This window comes from Arachis ipaensis, chromosome B3, assembly GCF_059453495.1.
Source record: "Arachis ipaensis isolate K30076 ecotype BB chromosome B3, ASM5945349v1, whole genome shotgun sequence".
In the NCBI taxonomy this organism is placed as follows: domain Eukaryota; kingdom Viridiplantae; phylum Streptophyta; class Magnoliopsida; order Fabales; family Fabaceae; genus Arachis; species Arachis ipaensis.
In genome coordinates, this window is record NC_142438.1 from 113,353,879 (window position 1) to 113,359,034 (window position 5,156).

Below are 5,156 nucleotides of genomic sequence, written 5' to 3' on the forward strand. Positions count from 1 at the left end.
CTTCCTTAGTACTGCCTGGTGCAGCTTGCATTCCAGACAGACTCTGGGAAATCATATTGACTTGCTGAGTCAATATTTTATTCTGAGCTAATATGGCATTCAGAGTATCAATTTCAAGAACTCCTTTCTTCTGATTTGTCCCATTATTCACAGGATTCCTTTCAGAAGTGTACATAAATTGGTTATTTGCAACCATTTCAATGAGTTCCTGAGCTTTTGCAGGCGTCTTCTTCAGATGAAGAGATCCTCCAGCAGAGCTGTCCAATGACATCTTGGACAGTTCAGGCAGACCATCATAGAAGATTCCTATGATACTCCATTCTGAAAGCATGTCAGAAGGGCACCTTCTGATCAATTGCTTGTATCTTTCCCAAGCTTCATAGAGGGATTCACCTTCCTTCTGTCTGAAGATTTGGACTTCCACTCTAAGCTTGCTCAATTTTTGAGGTGGAAAGAACTTTGCCAAGAAGGCATTGACTAGCTTTTCCCAAGAGTTCAGGATTTCTTTAGGTTGTGAATCCAACCATGTCCTAGCTCTGTCTCTTACAGCAAAAGAAAAAAGCATAAGTCTGTAGACTTCAGGGTCAACCCTATTGGTCTTGACAGTGTCACAGATTTGTAAGAATTCAGCCAAGAACCGATGAGGATCTTCCAATGGAAGTCCATGAAACTATTCTGTTGCATTAGAGAAACTAATTGAGGCTTAAGCTCAAAGTTGTTTGCTCCAATGGCAGGGATTGAGATGCTTCTCCCATAGAAGTCGGGAGTAGGTGTAGTAAAGTCACCAAGCACCTTCCTTGCATTGTTGGCATTGTTGTTTTCGGCTGCCATGGTTTCTTCTTCCTTGAAAAGCTCTGTTAGGCCCCCTAGAGAGAATTGTGCTTTAGCTTCTCTTAGCTTTCTCTTCAAGGTCCTTTCAGGTTCAGGATCAGCTTGAACAAGTATGCCTTTATCTTTGTTCCTGCTTATATGAAAGAGAAGAGAACAAGAGAGTAGAGAATCCTCTATGTCACAGTATAGAGATTCCTTGAGGTGTTAGAGGAAAAGAAGAATAGAAGGAGGAGGTAGATAGAAGAGAATTCAAACATATAAAGAAGGAGGGAGTTCAAATTGCACCTTGAGGAGGAGTATTAGTCCCTTAAATAGAAGGATGTGAGAAGAGGGGAAGAATTTTTGAAAATAAATTAAAAAGATTTTGAAATAATAAAAAGAAATTTTGAAAATTTGATTGATGATTTTCAAAAACTAAAATTGGGAAAGAAATTAAGTGATTTTGAAAAAAGCTTTTGAAATTAGAAATTAAAAAGATATGATTGAAAATTAATTTTGAAAAAGATGTGATTAAAAAGATATGATTGAGAAGATATGATTGAAAATCAAACTAAAAAGAGAAAGTTTTAAAATTAAAGTTGATTACTTGACTAACAAGAAATTAGAAGATATGATTCTAGAATTAAAACTTTTGATCCTTTCTTAATAGGCAAGTAACAACTAAAAAATTTTGAAGTAAATCATTAATTATAACAAGGATTTTCGAAAATAAAAAATGGAAAGAAATTGATTTTGAAGAGATATGATTGAAAAGATATGATTTGAAAAAGATTTGATTTTGAAAAATTATGAAAATTTGAAAAAGATCTGAATTAAAAACAAAATCTTCCCTCTTGTGTCCTTCTGGCGTTAAACGCCCAGAATGGCATCCATTCTGGCGTTTAATGCCCAAAATGCTACCTTTTTGGGAGTTAAACGCCTAGCCAGGTACCCTGGCTGGCATTTAAACGCCAGTTTTTCTTCTTCACTGGGCGTTTTGAACGCCCAGCTTTTTCTGTTTGATTCCTCTGCTGAATGTTCTGAATCTTCAATTCTCTGTATTATTGACTTGAAAAGACATAGTTTTGAGAATTTTTTTTTTGAATTTTTCAATGATGAGAAACAATCAAAATATAATTAATCTTAGGAAACTCAAATCAAACAAACAATGCATGCAGGACACCAAACTTAAAAATTTTCATATAAGAGACACTAACAAATTGAGAATGCATATGAGAAACAACAAAACACACAAAACAAGATAATTTAAAGATCAGAGCAATGAAATCATCAAGAACAACTTGAAGATTAATGAAGAACATATTGCATATTTTCGAAAAATGCAAGAAGAATGCAATTAACACCAAACTTAAAAATTGACACTAGACTCAAACAAGAAACATAAAATATTTTTGATTTTTATGATTTTATAAATTTTTTTTGTGATTTTCGAAACTTATATGGAAAAGAAAATAAAGGGATTCAAAACTTTTAATAAGAATTCCAGGAATCATGCAATGTTAGTCTAAAGCTTCAGTCTAAAAAGATTAGACATGGTTGGCCAAGCTTCAGCAGGACATTACATTCAGCAGCTAAATTGATGAGAATCAATCAGCTTTTGTGATGATAAGAGCATCACCTTGAAACTCTAGAATTCATTCTTAAAAATTCTGAAAAATAAAAAGAAAAAAAATTACCTAATCTAAGCAACAAGATGAACCGTCAGTTGTCCAAACTCGAACAATCCCGGCAACGGCGCCAAAAACTTGGTGCACAAAATTGTGATCATCAACAATGGCGCCAAAGGACTTGGAGCTCTTAAACGTGAATCACACTTTGTCACAATTCCGCACAACTAACCAGCAAGTGCACTGGGTCGTCCAAGTAATACCTTACGTGAGTAAGGGTCGATCCCACGGAGACTGTCGGCTTGAAGCAAGCTATGGTCACCTTGTAAATCTCAGTCAGGCGAATTCAGATGGTGATGGAGAATTGATAATTAAAAGATAAATAAAACATAAAATAAAGATAGAGATGCTTATGTAATTCTTTGGTTGGAATTTCAGATAAGCGTATGAAGATGCTTTGTTCCTCCTGAACCTCTGCTTTCCTATTGCCTTCTTCCAATCATTCATACTCCTTTCCATGGCAAGCTTTATGTTAGGCATCACCGTTGTCAATGGCTACTTCCCATCCTCTCAGTGAAAATGTTCCAAATGCGCTGTCACTGCACGGCTAATCATCTGTCGGTTCTTGATCATGCTGGAATAGGATCCATTGATCCTTTTGCGTCTGTCACACGCCCAACAATCGCGAGTTTGAAGCTCGTCACAGTCATCCCTTCCCAGATCCTACTCAGAATACCACAGACAAGGTTTAGACGTTCCGGATCTCAGGAATGGCCGTCAATAATTCTAGCCTATACCACGAAGGTTCCAATCTTTAGATTAGAAACCCAAGAGATACACATTCAAGCTTGTTTGCATGTAGAATGGAAGTGGTTGTCAGTCACGCATTCATAGGTGAGAATGGTGATGAGTGTCACATAGTCATCACATTCATCTTGTTCTTGGGTGCGAATGAATATCTTGGAGAAGAAATAGACTTGAGTTGAATAGAAAAACAATAGTACTTTGTATTAATTCATGAAGAACAGCAGAGCTCCACACCTTAATCTATGGTGTGTAGAAACTCCACCGTTGAAAATACATAAGAACAAGGTCTAGGCATGGCCGAATGACCAGCCTCCAAATGTGTCTAAGATAGCATAAGACTTATCAAAGATCTCCAAATACAATAGCAAAAGGTCCTATTTATAGAAAACTAGTAGCCTAGGGTTACAGAAATGAGTAATTAATGCAGAAATCTTCTTCCGGGCCCACTTGGTGTGTGCTTGGGCTGAGCATTGAAGCTTCCATGTGTAGAGACTTTTCTTGGAGTTAAACGCCAGCTCTCGTGCCAGTTTGGGCGTTTAACTCCAGCTTTTGTGCCAGTTCTGGCGTTAAACGCCAGAATTCTTGAGCTGACTTGGAACGCCTATTTGGGCCATCAAATCTTGGGCAAAGTATAAACTATTATACATTGCTAGAAAGCCCAGAATGTCTACTTTCCAACACAATTGAGAGCGCACCAATTGGGCTTCTGTAGCTCTAGAAAATACACTTCGAGTGCAGGGAGGTCAGAATCCAACAGCATCTGCAGTCCTTTTTCAGCCTCTGAATCAGATTTTTGCTCAGGTCCCTCAATTTCAACCAGAAAATACCTGAAATCACAGAAAAATACACAAACTCATAGTAAAGTCCAGAAGAGTAATTTTTATTTAAAAACTAATAAAAATATAATAAAAACTAATTAAAATATACTAAAAACATACTAAAAATAATGCCAAAAAGCGTTTAAATTATCCGCTCATCACTCTCCATACCAGCTTGTGTATGGTAAGGCCTGTCATCTGCCTGTGGAACTGGAACATAAGGCCTACTGGGCAACCAGATTCCTAAACTTTGATGCCAAATTAGCTGGAGAAAAAAGATTGCTCCAGCTGAATGAGCTAGAGGAATTCAGATTCACTGCTTTCGAAAATGCCAAGCTTTATAAAGAGAAATAAAAAAGGTGGCATGACAGAAAGCTGTCATCTAGAGTCTTTGAACCAGGACAAAAGGTTCTGTTATTTAACTCTAGGCTCAGGCTATTCCCTGGGAAACTGAAATCCCGGTGGAGGGGACCATATGTGATTACAAGTGTATCACCATATGGTTATATGGAGCTTCAAGACATTGATTCTGATAAGAAGTTCATTGTTAATGGACAGAAAATCAAGCACTATCTTGAAGGCAATGTTGAGCAAGAATGCTCAAGGCTGAGGCTAGATTAAAAGCTCAGCAAGGTCCAGCTAAAGACAATAAAGAAGCGCTTGCTGGGAGGCAACCCAGCCATTAGCAAAACTTTTTCTATTATTTTATTTTATTTTATTTTATTCTTCATTTTATTTATTTTTAAAATATATGAGCTTAATATTTACAAGGTAAAGAATCAATTGCATAAGTCCACAGGGTTACAGAAGAATTCAGAGCACAAAATAGGAAAAAGGAGCTCACTGGCAAGAAAACGCCAGTAAGAGGCACAATTGGGCGTTAAACGCCCAAAAGGAGCATCTACTGGGTGTTTAACGCCAGTAAAGATAGCCATCTGGGCATTAAACTCCAGAAAAAAGCAGCTTCTGGGTGTTTAACGCCAGATTTACAGCATCCTGGGCGTTCAGAAAAATGCCCAATGACAAAGGGGTTTCTGGCATTTAACGCCAGCTAGAAGCAACAGCTGGGCGTTAAATGCCCAAAACAAGCACC

At 37.4% G+C, this 5,156-nt stretch overlaps 1 non-coding gene across 1 annotated transcript; it reads left to right on the forward strand.

The window, feature by feature from the left end:
* The first annotated feature begins 325 nt into the window (after nucleotides 1-325).
* LOC148572091 (small nucleolar RNA R71) lies at nucleotides 326-433 on the forward strand. The gene has a single exon (XR_015907949.1). It is a non-coding gene; the product is annotated as a small nucleolar RNA R71 (small nucleolar RNA).
* The last annotated feature ends 4,723 nt before the right edge of the window (nucleotides 434-5,156 follow it).